Source organism: Rhinolophus sinicus, linkage group LG03, assembly GCF_036562045.2.
Source record: "Rhinolophus sinicus isolate RSC01 linkage group LG03, ASM3656204v1, whole genome shotgun sequence".
Taxonomy (NCBI): Eukaryota; Metazoa; Chordata; class Mammalia; order Chiroptera; family Rhinolophidae; genus Rhinolophus; species Rhinolophus sinicus.
In genome coordinates, this window is record NC_133753.1 from 28,717,376 (window position 1) to 28,741,877 (window position 24,502).

The window sequence follows — 24,502 nt, forward strand, 5'->3', positions numbered from 1 at the left end:
TGGAGGCGAGAAGGTTTGAAGGGGAGGTGATGTGGGTGTGGCTGTTGCAGAAGCTCATTGCAGCTGAGCGAGGGATTTGTAAGGGAGGTATTTCCAAGGCTGGATTCTTCTGCTCACCATTGAAACAAATACACTTTGGGTGGAAAACACAAGCAGTTTTAACAGCGGTAGCATTTCTGCCTAACAAGTTTGGGCAGAAAAGTAGGAAGAATATTGTCTTGAGCTAAAATCTGGAGAGGAATTGCAGAAGGTATGAGGTTATAATTCAGGGTGGCCAATTTAATCAGCTCATATTCATTAAACACCCACAAACACGTGGTGCTTTACAACAAACCCCTTTCCTCACTCTGAGGCATCCACAGGCCTATTTTAAACGGGCCACCCTGCACATGTCGGGACTCTGGCCAAGTGTGAAGGCAACTGTTTCCCTTCCTAAGAAAAATAGGGTAGATTCTTAGACAACCACAAGAAAAGGTTAAAGCCTCTAGTTTTACATCCCATCCAAAACCGGGAAAGAGTTAGGGAATCTGTTTCCCAAGAATCTGTTTGAAAAACTCTATGTATTAAACCTTCCATTTCAGACCAGTAATATCCTATACTATCTACATTCCCAGACTTTCACCCTGCAATTTCCCTGGATGCATTCCCCCTCCTTATTGGAGCTGAGCTCAAGTGCTTTATGAATAGTCCCACATAATGACTGAAGCATTATGACCCTTGAGCTATGTGTAATTAGCCAATCAATGATTTTGGTCACTTCCGGCCCTTGGATAATGAACTCATTGTAACTACAGAAAGCATGTTCTAACCACTGCCTGTTTAAATCGCCAAGAATATTTTCAGCCTTACTGATGTATCAAGAGACTTTTGATTGCATCGGATGAGAGGACTGACTGGGCCTGCTCCCTTGACATCTCCCAGGAGCTAGGCCTAGCAAGAATGCCAGGGAACAATGCAGCATAAGTCATCCCACCAGGGACCCTGCCCAACTGTGTTGGCAGGTGCTATGACTTTTCCAACATATCTCTGCTCTGATACTTCCAAAGATTGTGACTGAAAAATTGCCCTGACAGCAGAGCATTCTCCAACAACTTTCCAATTCTTACATGATGATATCCACTAGAAGACCCAGGAAGCTCAGGACAAGACTCAAGGCATTCTAATTATAGCTCATAATACAAAGCACACAGTAGGTGTTCAACAAACCATTGCTGTGTGATTTGTTCTTTTTTGTTTTTAATTTGAGTTAGTGGCAACAGGTAGTTTAGGAAAGTGAGATGAGTGCAGAAGGTAGAAGATATAAAAAGAGAGAAGGGCTAGCTTGTTTGCAGTGGCTCTGCATGTTTCCAAAAGATGTGAGTGGAGGAAAATAGGTAATTTTCAAGGCGGTTAGTGGAACAATCATAAGATCTGTAAAGCAGTAAGGCTATCTTAATAATACCCTCACCTTTTACAAAGGTGGCCCTGACAGCTTTGCTTTGGGTATGGCTAAAATAAATAAAGAGCAGGTGGTTTATTTGGCATGTTCCTCTAGTTCAGGGGTGAGTCTGGGGCTCCTGGATTCCTAGGAGCCCTCTAGCTTAAGAAATAGAACATTACCACCACCTCACTCCTGTCAGAATGGCTATTGTCAATAAATCAACAAACAACAAGTGCTGGCGCGGACGTGGAGAAAAGGGAACCCTCGTGCACTGTTGGTGGGATTGCAAATTGGTGCAGCCACCACGGAAAACAGTATGGAGGTTCCTCAAAAAATTAAAAATAGAACTACCTTATGACCTAGCAATTCTACTCCTAGGTATTTATCCAAAGAAATCCAAAATGCTACTTCCAAAAAATATATGCACCCCTATGTTTATTGCAGCGCTATTCACAGTAGCCAAGACATGGAAATAACTGAAATGCCCATCAATAGATGATTGGATAAATAAATCGTGGCACATTTATGGAAGGGAGTGTTACTTGACCTGAAAAAGGAATGAAATCTTACCATTTGCAACAACATGGATGGACCTAGAGGATATTATGCTAAGTGAAATAACTCAGACTGAGAAAGGCAAATACCATAAGATCTCACTTACATGTGGAATCCAAAGAACAGAATAAACGAGCCAACAAAAAAGAAGTAGACTCAGAGATACAGAGGAAGAAACTGATGGCTGCTAGATGGCACAGAGGTTGGGAGATGCGTGAGAGAGGTGAAGGGATTAGAAAGTACAAATTGGTAGTAACAAAATAGTCATGGGGATGTGAAATACAGTATGGGGAATATAATAAATAATGTTATATAGATTATGTAGGGTGTCAGATGGGTACTGGACTTACCAGGGGGATCACTTCAGATTGTGTAGATACCTGATCACTGAGCTGTACACCTGAAGCTGATGTAGAATCATATTGAATGTCAACTATAACCATATATTTATGGGATATAAAGTACAGCATAGGGAAATATAGTCAATGGTATGCGATATCAGAGGGGTAATCGGCTGGGAGAGGGTTATCACTCCGGGAGGGGTATAAATGTATAATGATTATGTTGTTTTATATAACTGAAACTAAAACAAACAAACACCTTAAAAAAAAAAAAAGAAATAGAACATATCCAATATGCTGGAATCCTCTTCTAGATTCCCTCCCCAATAATGTCATCTATTCTCCCACCCAGAGTTAACCTTTATTCCAAAGTTGGTGATTTTCATCCAAGATACTGTCAATATTTCAAAAATTCTATCAAATTTACACAGGATAAGGCTCCCCAAGTCAATATAAGGGACAGATTTTTTTTCACTGAACTTAAATCAGCTAATTCATTCAACAAATACTTCTGAGTGCCCAGTATGTGTCAAGCAAAGACTGAGGCACTGGGGAAATTGCTGTGAACAAGACAGGCTTGGTCCCTGTCCTTGTGGAGCTTATAGCCTAGACAAGCAAGTACTTACACAAATAATTAGTTATAACTGTGAGAAGAGCATTGTGGGTGAGGTCAAGAGTACATGTGAGGTGTCACTGGAGGCTACAACCTAGGAGTGGTCATAAGGTCTATGATGGCGTTCCTGAGAAATGCCATGGAAGGAAGATCTGAGGCAGAAGAAAATTCAGCATAACGACACTAGGTTATCAACAAGAAAACTGAACCATTATTATTATTATTATTTTAAACTTTTATTTATTTAAGTGTGTTTTTCCAGGACCCATGAGCTCCAAGTCACGTAGTTGTTTTAATCTAGTTGTGGAGGGCGCAGCTCACAATGGCCCATGTGGGGATCGAACCGGCAACCTTGTTAAGAGCACCGTGCTCTAACCCACTGAGCTAACAGGCCGCCCCTGAACCATTATAGTTTGCTGATTAGACCCAAACCTTCAAAACGCAGGGTCTATAAAGAGAAGCATAAGAGTTTGGAAACCACTGCTCCAGAGTGACCCCCTACCCCCAGAAGCTGGGATGGGGGAAACAGAGTATTAGGAAACTTGAACCACTACACACAAGAAGATTAAAGAAGATCGGCTCCTGAAGTGCTATTTCCCGAGATCAAGCAGCAGACTGGTCCCAAATCTAAACAGGGTAGTGCTAAGTTTCGGCTGTCGAAGCAGTTCCATTTCCACTAACCTTTACAAACCATGACTGTGTCAGTTTTTCCAAGCAGGAGAAATAGATGGAAAGCCAGGCCACATCTTAATAGGGCCCTGGTGAGCTAATGGGTGTGATTATTTCATTGTCTCGGATTCACGCCAGCCTAGGCTCATCAGATACAGGCACAATCCAGGAGAAACATGACCTCACTTTCAACATGGGACTGTGCACTCAGATGCCAATAGGAATTTAGTGATCCCTCAGCGCAGGTAAAACTGAGCTCTTTACGGTTCCAGCTAATGAGAAGCATACCAAAGGTACCTAAAACAGTAAAGCTAATATTGACATTAACATACTAGATACTGTTAGGGTAGGGGAAGCCAGGAAAAACTTCTGAGCCCATCTGTGCTAAGGGTGTCACATCCATAATAAGGTGCACATTTAAGATAAATTGCCATCTCTTTAAATGATTAAGTACCAGATTTATGGAAAGCTATAACCCCACCAGGACCACAGGGTTGTTAAGTGGTTAGGGCTGCAAAGGTGAGAATCTCAAGATTTCAGTTGTGCCACAAATTGTCCACTGACTTGCAAAGTCTTTTCCAAGGTAACTCTGCACTTCAATTTTCCCAATAGAAAAGCAATTCCACCACTTAGATTACACAGCTGTGAGAAGAGCAAGGTTGTTACAATCAGAAACATACACATGCATTCACTGATTCATTTTCAAAACCTTCTCATTGTATCATGTCGACATCCACTGGAAGACTCCAGAAAGTCCAACACAAGGGCTCGATGCATTCTAATTGCAGCTTATAGCATGTTCAATCATTAGTCATTCAACAAACATTTCCTGAGCACCTTCTATATGCCAGAGTCAGACCCTGTCCTCGATACAAGGGATATAACAGTGATTAAAAACAGACTCGCTCACTGCTCCAGTGGAGCTTAGATTTTGCCGAGGGAAAGCACCAGGATTGACTCTAACTCCTTTGTGAGCTGTGGCACTGGGAAACTTAATTTCTCTGTTAAGCTTCATTTCCTCACCTGTAAGATGAACTTAATATAACCTGTCTGGTATGTGAAAGTGCCTAAAATTACATCAGACATATCTAATAAATGTTTGTTCTGTCTTTCCTTTCTTCAAATGAAAAAGAAGATAATGTTTACAGAGTTTCAATAAAATATGTTTCACAAATGCAAATGACCAAGTCATTATTATCATATATAATAGTGTGGTGTAGTAGAAAGATATCTGGTTTGGAAACAGCGAGACCAGAGCTAGATTCTTGAATCTCCCACTTGCTGGATATGTGGCCTTGAACAGGCTACTTAAACGTCTCTGGGCCTCCATGCTCTCATCTGTAAAATGGCAATGACAGAGTAGTTTTGAGGATTAAATAAGATGATAAATGCAACATACCTAGGGTAGTCAACAGTGGCAAATAACTGGGTGATTAGAAAATAATGAGGGCACATATGCGTACACACATGGAGCCTGTCTCAATGGAACTAAATTTAATTACTGTAGTACTTTTTTCCATTTGCTTTTATTTATTCTCAGATATACAAAAATATGTATCAAAAGCAAATATCATTACCCTAAGAATAGAGTACACCACAGCAGGATTCCTGGGGAGAAGCAGTGAAAAGGGCCATGAAAAAGTAATATCATCATCTTAAACAGGGAAGAAAGTTCTGTTTGGCTCTTGTGGTACCACTCTTTCAGATTCTCCAGAAGAAAAAAGAGGTAGTTCCCCTAATTCCACTGTTTCTTCTTAATTGTCCACAAGCTCAACTTTTTTACTTTCCAGTTATCAGAACACTAAGCAATTAGAATATCAGAATTCTAATTAACCCCAGAAATTGACAGCATTTGAGAGAACCAGAATATCTGACAGGGAACATAATATATAACTCTCTCCTGGGAAGTGCTCTAATCGATATGCTCTTTCCCTCAGCACCCACTGTTGGGTCTGTAGTACCTGCAGATAGGAGAGCCAAGAGCTCTTTCATAAATATAAAAGAGGCATAATGGGGATGTGGAGTGATTTACTTAGATTGTTTCGTCAGTGTCTCTAAGCATCTCAGGGACCCAATGAGTTGCCAGTGCTGCCCCGGGGAGAGCTAGGAAACATGCCTCAAGCCTCATGACTTCAGCCAAGCGGGCATCTTGGAAGGAACCAAAGGCTCTGATAGCCTCCCCACTCCACATACCAATTGGGGGGATGTAAACAGGGGCAGGAGACTCCTCAGAGGAGGTTCCCTTCACACAGGTACCAACATTTATCCTTTCTTTATATATCTCACTTCCCCTCGCTCACAGAACTATCAGCTACTTAGGGAGTCCTGTCTTTTTTCTGGGCTCTCTCTTGAGTAAATTACTAAGTCTAGACCTGGGAACTATTGTCTCATGAAATTATTAAGGAGTCAAAGGCAGTGGCAGCAAAGTATAAAGATTATCTGACTATTTCCTATCTTCTCCAGGCTCCAACACTCTCTTCCCTTTCTTTACTTTCCACTGATCATCTCTTGTCTTCTCACAGAGAAAAATGAAGCTATAGCCTCATCCTCACATCACCTAATCTACTAACCTGCTTGCATTTATACTCATGGAGTCTTCCTTCTTTTCTGTCCAATGGATAAGCAGTCCTGCCTCAACCTACGGCCAGTTCCCATCCCTTCCTACATCCTCCAGGCTTTTGAACTAATGGTTAGCCTTTTTCTTCTCCAGCATTATCACATTTCCTCTTTCTACTAATCATGTACATCATAAAAAATACAAAAGAAAAACACCTTTGGCTTCTCCAGCCACCATTTCATCCCCCCATTTCTATTTGTATCAAAACACTTTTAAACAGTGTCCATGCTCTCTCTTTTTACTTCCTCCCCTCTAATTCTCTCTTTAACCTACTCCAGTCAGGCTGATGTCCCTAACACTCCATTGAAACCACTCTTGTCAAGATCACCATCGACTTTCCCGCCAAATCCAAGGGTCAATTCTCAGTCCTCATTTTACTGGATCTCTCAGCAGTGTTGAGTCTAGTTCCTTCCTTCTTAAAATAGCTGTTTCACTTGGCTTTCAGAAAAATCACACTCTCATGGGTTTCTTCCCACCTTACTGTCCCTTCCCTCTCAGTCTCCCTTACAGATGTCTCCTTCACTTCTAAATGTTGCTTTACCCCAAGATCAGTCCTTGGGCTTCATCCATTCCCCTGAGCTCCAGACTCATATGTCCAGTTGTCTACTTGACATCTCCACTTGCATGTTTAACAGACATTTTTAACCTAACTTCTCCAGAATAGAACTCTTAATCCCCACTCTGCTCTCCTCCACTCCAGTCTGCTCTTCTCCTCAGCATTCCTAAGTTTTTTGGTTTAAATAACTCGATGAAACTCCATAGGGAAAAAACAAACAAAACAAAACAAAACAAAACACAACAAACCATTCCCAGAGTTATCTAGGCCCTAAAATCTACAGACAATTCTTGATTTTTTTTCAATATTCACATTTCACATCCAATCTATTTGCAGGTCTTATAGGCAGTTTCATCAAAATTCATCCGGAATATAACCACTTCTCATCCCTTCCACCACCATCACCCATCCAAGCCACCATTATTTCTCACCTGAATTAGTGTCATGTTTCCTGATTGGTTTCCCAGATTCCACTATGACAACCTTATAGTTTATATTCCATACAGCAGGCCAACTGATCTTGCTAAAATGTAAATCACATCCTGTCTATCCTTGGCTAAAACTTTACATCATGCTTAAAATAAAATCCAAACTCTTTACCTTGTTTTACATACCACCATACCTCTCCATACAACTTATCCAGCCCCATCAGGTTGTCATGAATATAAAACTAGATACAAAAAGAAACTTTAAAATTATTAGGTGCCATAAGTAAATGATGTTGTTGTTGCTATGGTTATTATTGGGTCGGTTGACCTCTGGCAAAGAGTTTAAAATATGTCTTCTAAACATAAACTGTAATTCCTGCCAATGGCTATATATTATTACAGATTGTGTAACAGGCAAATCCCTTCGTTCCTGTTAATAGGTTCGGTCATTACCCTCCTGCTATATATTTAACTTTGTCTTTTCCCCCTTCTGGATGTGGGATGTCCTTTGCAGGAAACAGCAGCTGTGTCCCTAACCCTGGACATGGTCCAAGGTCATTTCCATATCCTGTGGGAGAACCATCCCCTCAAAGTTTGTTTTTGCAGCACGAAGTAGAATAAAGATCAGTTTTAAAAATATATATTGTATACAGCACTTTTTGTCCAGAAGTGACTTCTAGGTGACCCAGAGAGATGACTAGCTGTGTTGCCAATTCTGCAACTTGCAGCGAGCCAGCCATTACAATTCTTCTATCCATTACTTAAATGTGATAGGCTCTAGAATGGAATCTAGCAGCCAGAAATAATATATAATGACTTGGAAGGGAAAATGAAGGATGTGGCACCATTTTCAAGAACAGGAGGAGTTTATGGAATAGGAAAGTCACTGACTGAATTGCACCAACATTCCAAAGCTAAGCAATTAACACTTTTTCACCTGAGAAGTTATGCCAGATTCATATTTTACCTAAGAACAAACAATAGTATGACCAGGAAAGAATCTGCTAGCACTGCTTTTCGGATCACCAATGCTACTTCCTGAGTGTTTTAATTTTCTTAGGGAGGTTTTCCATAACTGAACTCAGTGGACCCAATCTGTGTAAGAGCTGGTGTGCTGAAGTGCAATACGCCAAACCTGATACAATGCCAAGAAAATCCTGATGGTGGTTTCCTAAATGGGTTTCTAAATTTTATAAATAACCAAACCCATTGGCACTAAGCTATTTGCCTTAAGCGACTTTTATTTTTAGATGAAAAGTCAACAAACACATGAACAATCTGGGGATTGAAGCAATGAGCCCAATGGGCGATATCAATATGGAACCATGTCTCATCTCCCAAGAGGGATGAATCACTAGCCTCCTCAGGACAGGCCAGCGCTAACTGCAAGCGGAGGGCTGGGTACTGGCTAAACTACACAGCCAAGGGACGCAGGAGGCTGTTGCTTTCTGCGGTTGCCATTTCACTACACACAGAGGGGGAAAAAAATACAATAACCCTAAAAAAAGAAAGGAAAACAACAAACAGATTCCAGCAGCTACCCTGAAATGAGGCACAAAATCCCAACTTGATTCTGTACTCACACTTCAGATGTTTGTAATCAATTTCACTTAGCCTCCTTCAGGCTTTCTCTTCTAATTCTCAGACTGCCAAACTCTCATGAATTCACTGCTCTTTTTCATGTCTTTACGCGGAAGCAGAATGTTTCCTAGTTTGGGAGGTAGGCATGGCTTTCTTTTATTAGGACTTTAGATGATCTATCTCATTCATCTTTAGGGGTCAAGTCAAGATGCTAAAGCAGCAGCCTTGATAACAGATAGACTGTACACGTACCACCGTTTCCTAGTCTAAGCAGCCACTACTGATTATCTGGAGTTGAAGGGAAGATGGAATCTATTTGCCATCTCTGGGTAGAAGCACCCAGGTATTATAAGGAAAGAAAAAATGAAACAAATATTCTTTATAGGAAGCAAAACATGGTCAATGACAAAACCAAAACAAATATGAGAGGATTCAAATATAATTCTAATAGAGGCTTTGCCTCTCTACACACACACACACACACACACACACACACACACACACTACACACACCCACACACACACATATGCATATTGCATTTTTTGGTTTGCATTTAAAAAAAATTTTTCAATTACAGTTGACATACAATATTATATTCGTTTCAGGTATACAGCATAGTGACTAGACATTTATATCACTTGCAAAGTCATCACCCCTATAAATACCCTTTTGTATTCTCAAGCCTGGTATACAGTAGGCATTAAATATTGAGTAAACAAACAAATAAATAAAGTTTTAAAAGTTCTCAGTTTCTCAAATGTCCCCTTACAACTCACACATAAGCAAAAGGTCTGGTAAGTCTTGAAGTCCTCTGACTTTACTGTGAGAAATAGGAATGTGGTGAGGTTTCCATTTCATAGGTACATCTAATTGACTCTAGATAATAAAATTATGACCAAGGAAATGAATATCAAGCACAATTTGAAAAACTATTATTGTCATCATCTTTTAGTTCCAATAATACAGCTCATGAACAGTTTTATTAAATGGCCATGTTTTAGAGGCTTTCAGGTTGCCCACCCATCAGACTAGACCATACACAATTACAAGGATTCCACAGTAGTCTGCAGCCTCTTCCTGCATTTTACAAAGAGCACTTCAAAATGCTCTGGAAAAATCTGTTTTTATGTCCTAAAACTCCTGAGAGTGAAATGTTACAGTTGGAAGCTGCCCGAAGCTCATTTATACACTGAAGTTTCTAATCCCCTTCTTATATGTTTGATATAAGCCCTAGGGCACTTGGGAGGGTGATCCAATTACCCAATTCAGAGAATTGCCCTTTTCTTTCAATCAAGTTCAGAGCTCTGAAATTTTGTTCCACCAATGACTTTTTGTTTCAGTCAAACAAGGTCACAGAAGAGGCCAATATCTGCCAAGGCCAACAGGGGTTTCATTTACATGCCCACTAATGCAAGCAACATAAGAACCTCTTGAGAGCATTAGACTAGGGAGTGGGACAGCAGCCTGTTATTTATTTACCAGCTCCCAAAGCCACCACTGCCAGTTCCTTGCTATTCAACATTTTGGGTTACCATTTTGGACTTAATCAATATCATCTTCTGTGCATCTGGAAGACTGAGTAGAATTTGCCAGTAGGCCAGGAGCCTTTAAAGAGATGTTCAGATGAGCCATGAGGGAAGGCAGCTTGAGTCCAGACAGACTAGGCACAATCTGCTCTTCCTCAGAGTCAGACATTTCCAAAGGTGGCTTGTTAATAACTGCAGTTCAGAGGTTTTCTTTTGCCATTCATCATCTGCCACAGACCTTATATTAGTGATTTTTATTTATTTGTTTTTGGTGTGTCCTTTGCAATGAATACTAAAGCATGAGTCAGTCTAGCTTTAGCTAAGACTACAACACTTCCATCATGGCCAGAGAGAAAATGGTCTGGCCAATGTCCTATCAATGTCAGAGACATACCCTGTTTCCCCGAAAATAAGACCTAGCTGGACAATCAGCTCTAATGTGTCTTTTGGAGCAAAAATTAATATAAGACCTGGTATTATATTATACGTTATGTTATGTTATGTTATGTTATGTTATGTTATGTTATGTTATGTTATGTTATGTTTTAGGTTAGGTTAGGTTAGGTTAGGTTAGGTTAGGTTAGGTTAGGTAAGACCCAGTCTTATGTTATAGTAAAATAAGACCGGGTCTTATATTAACTTTTGCTCCAAAAGACGCATTAGAGCTGATTGTCCGGCGAGGTCTTATTTTCGGGGAAACACGGTAGGCTATCTGTTGGAATTGACTGAGATGTTTGTTATTTGAAGCTAATGAACAGCTGAGAATAAGCATTGAACTGATGGTCCAAAGAAATAAGACAATAAGTTAATTCATTTATCAAAACTTCTGGGACTCCCACTTCAGAATTTGTGAACAATTAAATGACACTAAAGTTGTTAAGAGTTAATCTTAGGACTGTTTATTAAACTCAAAGATAAGTAGTTATCAAAAAATGTGTTTCTTCAATTTCCCCAAAAGTGATACCAGTCTTGAGTTGTTCTGTATTTTCAATAGAGCAGTCAACAGAAACATCTGAAAACTGCTTCCTGCCTGTTTCACAAATGTATTTAAATTATCACTGGAAAAATTTCAGGAAATTAAAAGGTAAGGGGAAAAAATATTCTTCTAGTGGCCCAATCATAAAACCAATAGTTTTTGAGTCTGATATGTTAAAGAGGTGACAAAATTTTGTAAAGAGTTGAAGATATGATTTACCAAAAAAGGGAGATATATTTATAAAGGAAGAAAAGATAGTTTTAAATCATAATCTAGATAGCCATATAGTTTCTGATACATACTGCTCAGATGAGAGAATGAGAGGAATGCCTGGATAGCTTTTTATTTTTATTTTTTGGAAGATGGAGAAAGAATTCACAAATCACACTGATTAGTTAATGATCTGGAAATGAAAGGACCTGGGTTTTAATCTCAAACCTTGAAATTAATTCATCAGATGGTTTTGGGAAAGACTTTAATCTGCCTAACCTCAGTTTCTCCAGATGAAATATCTAGATTACATGACAGCATGATTTGCCCAAAAGAAAGCCTTTAAAATAATAATGCCTGAGCATGCAAGCTCTTACGTTAAACTACCTTGAGCAGTGTGAAGACCTAACACACTGGAAAGCATAAGACAAATAGGTCGGCTCTGTGTTTTCTAGGGGTGCTATCGGGGTGTGGATAGGAATAACCTCCCATCTTTCCTTATTAAACAGCGAAATTGGGCGCAGAACCTGACATCTCCTTATTCTCTATTTCATACACAGGCCTTTTCCTTTCCACGAAGCTCTGGCATTAAAGATGATGGTCTTTTTAGAGGTGGCCACAAAGTATTCTTTCCTCCTACCTCAGTTCACTTTGCTGTGAATTCTAGCCCTGGATATCCAGGCCAGCACACTTTCTTCAGGCCCAGGTAAGATGAGAAACGTGCTGGAGCGCTAATTCCCTGGTGCAGTCTCCCCAAAGCAGCCTCACCACAGTTGAGGGCAGTCAGATGCCAGCACGGACATCGGCATCTCTCGGCCCCAACACCTGCCAATTCCTGCCTGAAACTATCCAAGGAAAGCAGGAGTCTAGGGAGCGTGAGTGGGAAAAGGGTAACTGGTAGAAGAGAAAACACGATCCTGGTCTCAAAACAGCAATAAAAATAAAATTACACACACACACACACACACACACACACACACACACACACACGATTCTTTATGTCTTCAAATGAAGTTGCCTGAGTACTTCACACTGGAACTACGTGCAAAAGGATTTTCTGAAAAAACAAACCACACACACACAACAGACCTCACTGCTCCCTTGAAGGGGCTTATTTAAGGCAAAACAAGGCCTCCCATCGTCCCTGTGAGAGATCATTGTCCCCCTCGTTGCCACAGCGCCCTGTGAGGCTGTGGGAAACAAATGACCTCAGAGGCACTGCAGTGTGTGTCACTGCAAAAGAAAAGAGAAGCGAGGGGGCTGGGGGAGGGAGGGGGGCTGCTGGCGAGCGGAGCCCTCCATGGCAAAGCCGTCCTCCAATGATATCCCTCCAGGCACAGCGGGAATGAGGCTTGTAGGCCCCAGGAGCCTCCAGCCGCCAGTAACGGGATTAGGCTCCCATTCCCCAGAAGCAAAGCGTCTTTCTGGATGTCCTGCTGCTCGTCCTGGTCAATCTGGCCTCTAATTGGCCCTCCTCACAAAGTGCCCAATGATTGCTAGTGTCTCACTCTGTTTAATGGGTGTCTTGAGTCAAGAGAGGGCTCTTTTGAGGCCTGTGAGGAGCGAGTGGTCGCAGAGAGAGGGGCGGAGAGAAGAGAGCAATGCGGGATGCATGGGATGGATGGGGAGGTGGGCAAGGGCCAAACCAACAAGTATAATCCAGAGAGAGGGAAGATGGAAGCAGGGGAGGAGAACGAGTTAGGGTGAGCGTGATGGGAAAGCAAAGCTGAAGTAAATACCGAACGAACATTTGCTCTGCCACAAGCTGTGCGGGCGCTGGAGAAGGAAGCCCGCTGTACCCTTGCTCTCACTCAGGGCGCATAAAAAACAAACAGGCAGCCCAGCCAGAAGTGTGCCTTTCCACTCTTACACATCTGGGATTTCACCTCTTCTCCGGGGATCTCTGTGAAGTAGTACAGTTGACATAATTTCCATCTTACACATGAGTACGAGGAAGCACAACAGTGAGGGGTAGGCTCTGAGTCTTACTAAGCTGGCACACACACAGAGACACAGACAACACACACACACACACAGACAACACACACCACCACCACCACCACCACCAGTCTGTTTCCAGCTCTCCCTGGTAGGTTGGTTACCTGCTAAGAAACACGATGGTATAATAGATAGAGCATCAGAGCCCTCTGCCTCTGGCCCTCCTACTTGAACCACAGAACTATGGTAACCACAGGGCGACAAGCAAAAATGGGGAAGGAGGATGAGAGAGGGCACAGGACAGCACATTGGAGTGAGGAGGCCTAACTGATTCAAAACGTGTACACTTGGCAGATGTTCTGTCTCCACATTAGGGAAAATTTAGAAAAAACACAAAGATGAACAGAAAGCATCAAAATAAAATATTATCGAGTAACCTCCACATACACGTAACTATATCATATAGTTTATATATGAAATTTCTTTTATATATGTGTGTTATTTCCTATGCAAATATGTAGTGTGTGGTTGTATGCACTTCTTTTTACTGTTTAATCACCTCTGTTCATTCACCAAATAGTTACTCTATGCATAGTATCAATTTTTGAAAAAGAGCTGCAAAAATTGTGTTTATAAAAAAAAAAAAAAGAAAAAAAAATTGTGTTTATTCCCAGAGTTTATTTTGGCCTCTATAAACAGGGAGACATGGTATTTTGCAGTCTCAAGGGTAACGAGAGTGTAAGGTAGCTGAATATGAAAAACAATTTTGTACCAAAAATCTGTCCTCACAGAAGAGTATCAACTGTGGCAATGTAGGTTTTTGCACCAAGGTAGCAACTGGGAAATACTGTTTTGAAGAAGCTGGGTTTGGTACACAAAGGTTCTGCCCATTTTGAGTTGTTTCCCTGGAACACAAACATTTTTGGGTTGCCCTCCTTCCTCCTGGTGGTACCTGGGACTCTGCAAAAACACCAGAGCCATGGCCTTTCACAAATACACTTATTCCCGTGAAAATACAAATGAGATAAGAATGGGAAGAAACTGATATATTACATTTCTATGATGTTTCTTTTAGGCCTGGTGCTTACTTTTCTTCAGAGTACTGATGATTATGGCAGAGTATAGACTTCAGAACCAGAAACTTGAACCATAGCTCCCCAATTGAACCTCTGTATGGTCTCCATCTCCTTACCAGTAACACAGGGGTGGTGACAGCACCCACATCGTGATTGTCATAAGAATGTGTAGTGAGTGAATACATGAAAAATCCTCAAAACAGTGCATGGCACATAGTAATAAGTATTAGTTGCTGTAGTAATTATTAATATTAATTTATTTATTTCCCTAGTCTCACTCCCTTTTAGGAATTTTAGTACCCCAGTCAAGGATTAATAATGATAAGAGCTAACATTTATATTTTTTAAGAACTCTCTATGTACCAGGCACTAGTGGTCATTTATATGTGTTATATGTATTTAATTCTTACAACAATTCCATGAGGGAAGTTTGTAGGCATCTTAAGGCCTCTGACAGAGGCACTGTATTAGTTTGTATTAATGCAAATTAATTAATTACAAATTATTTTATTAATATAATATGGCTGATTTTCGACTGTTTTTGATCTATAAAAACACTAACTTCATTTAATTTTGCCTAATTTCTTTGAGGTATAAAGACTTCAGGGAAACAAGTTCTAGTTCAAGAAAAGAAGATACACGAGGGGTGGCCGGTTAGCTCAGTTGGTTAGAGTGCGGTGCTCTTAACAACAAGGTTGCCAGTTCGATCCCCACATGGGCGACTATTAGCTGCGCCCTCCACAACTAGATCGAAACAACTACTTGACTTAGAGCTGATGGGTCCTGGAAAAACACACTTAAAATAAATGAAAGTTAAAAAAAAAAAAAGATACACGGGACAAGGAGGCTACCCTTTGCTCTATCCTAATCCCCCCAGACCTAAAACATAATGAGAAGGTATGACTCTTAGTGGAAAAACAGGAGACCAGATGATAATCAGGTTTAGAAGCTGAAGGGACCAAGAAAAAGTCGTGGCTCCTATGATTCCTGGAAAGATTTCTCCAGGCTCAGAAAACAATATCAGGGCCATTCATTCAATCAGTAGTAGAGATTCATTGAGCATCTAATAAGAGGCCTTCAAACAGAGTGGAAATGAGTAAGACCTGGATCCCAGTTTTGGTCCATTCATTTGTTAGCTATGAGACCTTGGCTGAGTTTCTTAACTTTAGGGCTTCATTTCTTCATCTATAAAATGGAGATGACATCACCTATGACACAGGGTTGTTGGGAGGATTAGAGGCAATACATGTGAGAAACACCTAGCACAGTGCCTAGCACATGGCACATGCCCAATAAAGAGTAAGCATGACTACTACCACTGCTATTACTGCTGCTGCTGCTAATACTAATACCACTGCTGCCACTACAGGCATTGTGCTGGACACCTAAGGATGGGGCCTGCTTGCAAGGACAGCAGCCAGTGGAAGGAAGGCTCAGTGCAGGCAGAGTAGTCATACATGCGAGGAGGACTTCACCCAACTACATGCATTTTCTCCTCTGTCTTCAACAGGAGTACAAAAAATGAGTAAGACTAGACAAATTGTAGGAGAGTCTTCTAAATGCCAAAGAATATTTTGTTGTTGTTTTTATGATTGAGTGTTTGTTGTCGAAGACCTAGGAGCCCAGCCCAGGCTGACCAGGCTTCCCCTGCAGCCTGCAAATTCGGGGAAAGGTCAAAAGTAAACACGCCAAAAGTACCCAGGCCAAAGGCAAACCAGAGCATTTTTTTTTCCTTTCTCTTTCTTCCAGGCTGTGAAATGACTGGTGTCTAAAGTCTCTATTTCAAACAAAAAGAACAGACAGTTCCAGCTTCTAAATACTGGCACAGAAGAACAACCACTTTTTAGAGAAAAAAAACAAAACACACCACCCATCACAGACAACTTTTGGCCACATTTTTGCCAGCAGCATTCAAAACCATTCTTTTGAGTTAGCCAAGAGGAGCCCTCAAAAGGTGAAAAAACCTGGAAGCTATGCATGGCTTCTAAGGGAGGCAGCTGCCCCTAGGAATGGCTCGGCCCTGCTTACAGGCAGCTGACTGGCCTGGCCGCCCAGCCCCATGTATGTTCAGGCAGCAGCTGTTTGTGTTTACCACTCACCACCTTGAAGCAGGAAGAGAGGGACTTGGTTTTTATTCTCCCCCAGTGGCTGCCATTCTTTCCCCAGCTCCCCCAATCCCCACCCAAACAGCAAAACAGCAGCGCTGCCTGCCCCTGAGCTAAAGGAATCCAATCACCCAGAAAGGGAGACTTTATTAGCTTTCTGGGGGCTCTGGGCGGATGGAAGGGATTAAAGCGAGGTGTGCTTTATGTCCTTTGTAGTTTACTCTCCACTGCCCCATGGAGTAGCCAGTTCCCCCCACCTCCGACAGGTCTGCTTGTTCCTCTTGGTGGGTTCTGTTTTGCTTTCCTCCCCCATGGTTTTTTGTGAGTTGGAGGGAGGAGGCAGTAAAACTTCATTTCAGATGTATCATAAAACTTGGAGAGGCCGGTCTATGGCAGCTTCGAGCAGGTGGAGTGTGCTCGGCTGCTGAGCAGCTCGTCTATGGGGTGATGTGAATTTGGAGAGGCTTCCAAGAATTCTGCCACTACTTGCTGGGATGGCAGCAGAGGGGCACAGACTAGTCCTATCTTCTCTAGGACTGGTGGCTCCAATTAGCATTGTGAATTTCTTCTTTTGTTAAGGATACTCAAACTCCATGGTATAGTTAATCATAAAATGGAATATTCTTAAAATATCTTTCTAATGGTTTTGAAAATGTTCTTTATCCTGCAGTCTAACTGAAGAATAATTCATAGCCCATGTCCTGCATTCCATGGACCAACCAGACCCTAACCCTCCCAGAGTTTTCAGAATGGACCAAACAAACAAGTCACAATAGGAAAACTACAACTGGGCAATAAACACATAAAAAGATCCTCAATCTCTCTAACAAGCAATTAAAGCAAATATAAATAACAATGAGACATCATTTTCACTTAAGGGATTCACAAAGATTGAAAAAAATTGTAACGTCCAGTGTAGGCATTAGTATGGACGATCAAGAATTTATCAACACATGCTGGGTCCGTTCCCGCATGGGATGGTGGGCTGCGCCCCCTGCAACTAGATTGAAAACGGTGACTGGACTTGGAGCTGAGCTGCGCCCTCCACAAACAGATTGAAGGACAACAACTTGGAGCTGATGGGTCCTGGAAAAAACAGTTACCCAATAAAATAAAATAAAAAATAAAAAGAATTCATCAACACAAACGACGCGGATGCAATCTGATACCTTCCTGACAGGTCGTTTGGCAATACATATAAAAATAGAAACATGCATATGACCTATCAGTGTTACTTCAGTAATATATCCTCAAGAGATAATTCGACAAGTTTGGAAATCTGTATGTAAAAGGATGTTCATTACGATACTTTTTTTTCTGATAGTAAAAAACAGAAAATACCTAAATGACCAACAACCGAAAAACGAATAAATGGGTCATGGCATAGCTATTTAATGGAATATTGTTATGGAGCCACTCGAATTCATGGTGTCTTTCTTCACTTATGAACACAGAGTTATCCACAACAGACTTTTGAGTGGAAAAAAAAAACAAGGTCGCAAGCAGCGAGTACAGTGTGATCTTGTAAACACACCGTGTGTATGAATATGCACATTCTGAGAGATAGCCAAGAGCTGCACACCAAAATCCTACCCCTCTCATATGATTTAAATTGATTTTTTCCTTTATACTTTCTTTTTTTTTTTAATTCAAAAAACAATAATAAAAATGTCTATTTTTATCTTGGAAGAAAAAAATATCCGAAGCCATTAGACTAATCTGGGACCAGTAAGCCCCATGAATTTTATTCAATGTACTTCTGGAGCGGGGGCGCATTTACCAGAAAGACAACCATGGACCAGGTGATTCGTTAGAAAGAGTTTATTAACAGCCAGAATAGGAGAGAGTGGATGAAAATCCCCAGAGAGACGTGGGAGGCTTGAGCTAGACAACCTAGTAGATCTCCCAGCCCAAGTTCTACTTTACTTTCTGTTGTTTCCAGAATCAGGTGGTTTAGGAAACTAGTACTAAAATAATGAGCTAAACTTTTCAGGCAAATTGGGTTTTAGGTAATATAAAGGTGAATTTTAAAATGCTCGACTGACTTTGAAAATATTGGCGCTAACCTACCATTGAACATGATTTGTATTAATGTTTTCTTTATGCAATATTAAGAGTTAAACAAACAAACAAACAAAAAAAGTTGTGTCTCCGTAAATAGGCAATATAAGACATGGAACGTAAACTCACGTTTGAACTAGTCTCAGCAAAGCAGCAGTGCCATTTCTGCTATTCCTGAGCGGCAGTCTGCCTCCCTACTCCCAGTGATGAGACAGAGTTCTCTTCACTGTACATCACGGATCCCTCCATAGACTGAGCTTGTTCACTGGAATTTTTCCTCAATGCTAAAAGGTACTCAGATACTCTCGTATTGGAATTATCTTCTCACTTTACGGAAAGGGAAACCGAGTCACACTGAGACCATGAGGCTTACACAAAGGCATTTCAAACCTCAGAGTTTGAAATGGAGTTCCCAATTCAAAGTTCAGTCCTGAGTCCACCATTGCGTTTTCTTTCTCATACTTAAAGCGTGAGTGAGCCCAGAGGCTGGCCTGCAGCTTCCCAAAGAATTGACTTGACTCACCTTCCCCACCAGACAGCATAAGATCTTAGGGCTTTTAAGCTTCTGAGTACCCAGCAGTAACAAACTTCATTTTTCTAGTTTAAAACATATTGGAAGATGCAAAAATTCTTTTAACAGGCACGGCACCTAGCAACACAAATAGTAATGACTATGGCTCATTTTTCTAATATTCTTTATTACTTTACAAGTAATCTCTTTGTCAAGAAAATATTACCACCATGGTCAACACTTCTAAATAGCTTTTTGTTTCATGGCAGTGGTAATGAGACAGGATCACACAGTTGTTTGCTTGTTTAACACCATGGGTGGTTCTTATATTGTGTACATGTGATTTAAGTACATCTCTTAGACACACAAGAGTTTGAGGTACATGGTTTCTGCAGTTGGGTGGCCTGAGTTGCTCAGAAACCTCTTAATAGAAACATAGTTATGTGGACACAGGGAATGTTTCCTGAACCATTCTTCCAAAGTGGCAACTTTTCAGAAAAATTTTAAGGGAAATGTTGACAGTTCTGTGACCTACTTTCTCTACTACAATAGCTAGATAATGACCCAGGCCCTTCTCCCCGACACCCCACTCTCTGTCATAACCTGGCTCCACCTCTGCCTCCAAATTTAAAAAAAAAAATTTTATTAAAATATAGCTACCATGCAATATTATATTAGCTTCAGGTGTACACCATAGGTATTCAACAGTACCAACCTGTCACTATACAAAGTTATTACCACATTATTGATTATATTCCCTATACTAAAGAAGTGATCACCATGAAAAGTCCAGCAACCATCTGACACTGTACCATGCTGTCACAATATCATTGATCCTTCCCCTCTTTTTATATCTTTCAATTAGAGTTGACATTCAATATTATTTTATATTAGTTTCAAGTGTATAGCATAGTGGTTAGACATTCATCTAATATGGGAAGTGATCCCCCAACTAGTACCACCTGGCGCTATATGTAGTTATTACTATATTATTGATTATATTCCCTGTATTTTACATCCCATGTTATCCTCTCGGATTTTGACCCCATAGCTGCCTGGACACCCACCTTCTTCAACTCTGGTCTTTGATATCATGTTGCCCAGTGCTGGTCTGAGTTTCCTGTGGCAGGCCTGGTTGAGGATGGAGGAAGGGACGAGAGAAAAGGTAGGCACACCTGGGCAGCAGCACCCAAGCTCCAATTCCAGCATATCACACATGTCCTTCCCTCTGCTACCCCATTCCTTACCCCTACACACACACAGGCCCAGTCTAGCTCCTGGGACGAAATATCAAGGAAGCTATTGTGCTGGCACATATGGTCTTACTAAAATGCAACAAAGACGATTTCAATCCTTTGTGAATCCACCATTACCATCAATGCATCACTTTATCTTTCTTGTGGGGTTAAACTGGTTAGCCATAATTTGTCTTCTAAATTTTTTTAAAGGGAAAAAGAGAGGCTAATGGCAATTATGCCAACACACCAGGCGCAAGCCAGGGCTGACCTCAGAAACTGGGAATGGTGTTCTTCCTAGGTGTAAGGAAAACAACACAAAGTAAGGACTGGCTAGGGAAGAGGCCCAGCCTGCCTGCTTTGTTCTCGACCTGCTTTCTGACATTGTTACTAACAAAAATGCTTAGAAACTTCCAAAGAGCTGTGTGCTTGCTTCAGGAACTAGAAGGATGAGGAAAAGTTTTATGACTATATTCATAGGCTAAACACGGGGGAAAAACAGGACCACTCCCATCACTCCCCCATTAGATCCCTCCCCCGAGCCAACCAGATTCCTACTTCCTGGTAGTAAAAGCAAGGGACATAGGCTGGCCAATCCTTGGGGTTTTCAGAAAAGATAAAAAGGGAGTGGACAGGTTTATGTGCAGATCTAGAAGAGTCTCAGGGAGCTGCACTGGAGGTGTCCCAGAATCCCCTGGGGCTCACTTTCTGAGGCCACTAAACTCCCCGCCCTCCCCAATGACAACAAGGTAGACAGTCCTGTCTCCCAGTGCCTGGCCGTGGGACGGGAGGAGAGCAGAGAAGAGTCCCCAGGCCCATGACCTAGGCAGCAGGAAGGGAAATCTGTGCCAGTACCCCAACATCCTACTGAACATAATGTCTCATAGTAAGGACCCTGGTCAATTAGGTTATTGTGGCATCAGCCTAGGGACCTAGGGACTTCTTTTGGAAAGAGTGTTTGACAATCCAAACCATCTTCTAGTTGAACTCTCAGAGCCCACCCACCAGTAAGCTAGAAGGGGTTTCTGCATGTGGGCAACGGGGCAGACTGGTCACTTCCCAGGTTCTTGTTAGCTTTCAGAATGTGTCTATACGAGACATGAGAGCTAGCCACAGGACAGAAACTTCACTTTGGCACCCTCACAACTGGTAATTAATAGCTACACAAATATAGCACCACACAGTTGTTCAGGCCGTTTTCTTACTCTGTGCTCTCTCCTTATCCCATCTCATCCATTAATTTATTCTACCATTCATTCATTCAACAAACATTTTTACACACTCGTAGTTCAATTACCGTCTACAGGGAGATGATAAATGTTTATCTCCAGCCCAGACCTTTTCACTGAGCACCAGACGCCTATATCTTCCTGGTATATCTTCTCCGTGTCTCCAAGGCCAAGCTCATAATTATACCTTGAATTCATTCTCTTCTCTTCATTCCCACCGCCATCACCTGAGTGCAAACAACCAGCATATCCCACCTGGACATTCACATCTGCCTCCCAGCAGGACTCCCTACTCCTCTCTCTACATCTCTGATTCATTCTCTACATTGCAGCCAGAGTGATCTTTCCTAAAAGCAAACCTCATCACCTCACCCCACTCCTTGGTTGAAAAAAGTCAATGTCTTCCCTTTACTTTTAGGATAAAGACAAATTCCCCACCTTGGTCTGCTCCCTGACTCTCTAGTCAGCGACATCTAACAATGCACGTATCCTCACTCTTGCAGTGTCTCGCACGACGTGCTGCGTACATTCTGCCCGGTTTTCAGGCGATGGTCTCCTCTAATCAATGCGGACTCTCCCTTCGAGCTCCCCAGCAAAGCCCTGAAAAGGATGTTGGATTTTCCCATAATGCTCTCTCTTAGCCAATGCATCTCTCTCTCTCTCCTTTGAGGTAAGGATCACAGGTGTAATTCGTCATTTACTTTGGGTTTCTTTACTTCGTGGCTGTCTCTTCCTCTAGACCAGGGGTGTCCAAACTGCAGCCCGCGGGCCAACTGCGGTCCGCAATCCATTGTTAATTGGCCCGCAGCAAATTCCAAAAATATATTCAGTTTACTTAAATAAACCAGTTGAGGCAATACGTACTTCACCTCGAGTGAGTGGCCCGGCTGTTTGTGTATTTTACGGCATATGGCCCTTGGTAAAAAATGTTGAAAAAAGTTTGGACACTCCTGCTCTAGACTGTAAACTTTGTGCGGACAAGGGTTTACCACAGGCATTCGTTTAATAATGAATAAAAGAAAGAGAGAAGGGAGCAAGCAGAGGAAGGGCGTATTTCCACACTCCTTAAACACATTCTATACTTTCCTACCTGCGGAATTTTGTTCATGGTGTTTAGTCAAAGCCCTATTTCTCACTCAAAGCCCAGTTTAAATGTCACTGTCCTATTTCTGCCCTTCATCTGTGGCATTCTTTGAGTCTGGTCTTGATTAGGGTGATGTATACACACAGTCATCTTTTGAGAGGCTCTGGGTCTTATTTGTCTCTATATTCCACCACCACCCGTCACCAACCTCCAGGCACATGTAGGACAATGCCTCCACAAGTTTATAGAAAATAATTAAATTCAGTGGAGACGCTGTTAATAAGGTTGGAGCCACGAAGGAAGGATTCCTTCTCTAGACTTCGGGGACGCCATGTTGTATAGTCACACTGCTTCCCAGTACCATCCTGTTTCAGACTTTACTGATGCTGTACTGGCAGTTCTACTAGACGTTTTTAAAAGAGAAATCGAACAGATATAATGCCTACCTTTTAATATCCTATCTAAAATGGAGAGTGATTATCGGCCAAATACTTAAACATACGCATTACAGTAAGTGTGTTCAGTGGGTTTGATGAATGGAGGTGGAGGGAGTTGGATACCCTGGGGCACCGTCACCTCCCCTTCACTAAATCAGGGAACCGTCTATCTTCACTTAATTCTATTTACTTAACACGGGCCTAAAGAAAACTTGTTTTACTTTATCCATCTGTCTCATGGTTGCCACAATATAATTTTCAAATGAAATTTCTAAATGCAGACCACACACGAGATTTCAGTGGCCCTAACATTGATTTATGCTGAGACTGGGGGAGGGAGGCTCTGAAGAAAGATGCTTAGCCAGCAGTTTTCTGAGTGCCAGCCTTTGCTTGCTCTGCTGGAGCGGCATGCAGATGGAGGTTAGTGTCTCGGTTACTTCTGGATCTGGCCCGTTTAGGAGTCATATCATCCCCACTGTACCAAGCAGGCATGAAAGTCGAAACTGTGATTCCTAAGACAACTATGGTGATAGAATATAAATTAAAAGGCCCTTGCTTGCTTAGCCTTCATCTGAAAACATCAGAATGCAATTTGTTGGACAGATTCTGTAATCTGCAGATGAAGGCAGTTATAGGGCTCAAGTTTATCCAGCGTTAACAAGCCCTAATAGTCTAGTTCAGCTCAGACATAACAAACGGAAATGGCTTTAAATTATCCTTCCCTAGAGACATGATTTCATAAGAGAACAAACTCTATATGCGCACAGAGAGATTTCCAATGTAAACATGTGGTGGAAGCTAAAAGCTGCAGCCGGGTTTCAAGCCTGGATATGCCAATGGCAGGGTATTTGATTTCAAAGACACCGATTTCCTCCCAGTGCAATAGCACGCATGCTTTTTTTGCTGACTACACTTTGAACTGCAGAATACACACAAGCTTGCATATATGTGTAATTTTATAGTTTTCTTTCTAGCTAGGATATTAATAGATTTTACTTAGCCTTTTCCATGCATAAGTATGACTGGGATACAGATGCTTGAGGGATAGAGTTCCTCGTGGAAAACGCAAGGCTCACTCATCACCTGAGCTGTCTGAAATGCAGACTAGCGTCTGATCGTTTGGGAAATGCAAGGTGAACAACTTGCCTTTTCCATGTTCAAGACCGACGTCAACTGAGCTCCCTCTGAACACGAAAAAGTGAGGAAAGGAGAATTCCCTTGCACTATACAAAGGAAGGAACACCCTAGCTTGTTCCTTTGGGGCTAGTTAGGTCTAAAAAACCTAAGGCCAAGGTTTTACAGTGACAATGAGCCAATGTCCATTAGGCCTGTG

General features: G+C 41.6%; 1 protein-coding gene across 7 annotated transcripts in view; it reads right to left on the reverse strand.

Moving 5' to 3' along the window:
• RAD51B (RAD51 paralog B) overlaps nt 1-24,502 on the reverse strand; it is a 614,669-nt gene that overhangs the window by 195,707 nt on the left and 394,460 nt on the right. The gene's annotated exons all lie outside the window — the stretch shown is intronic.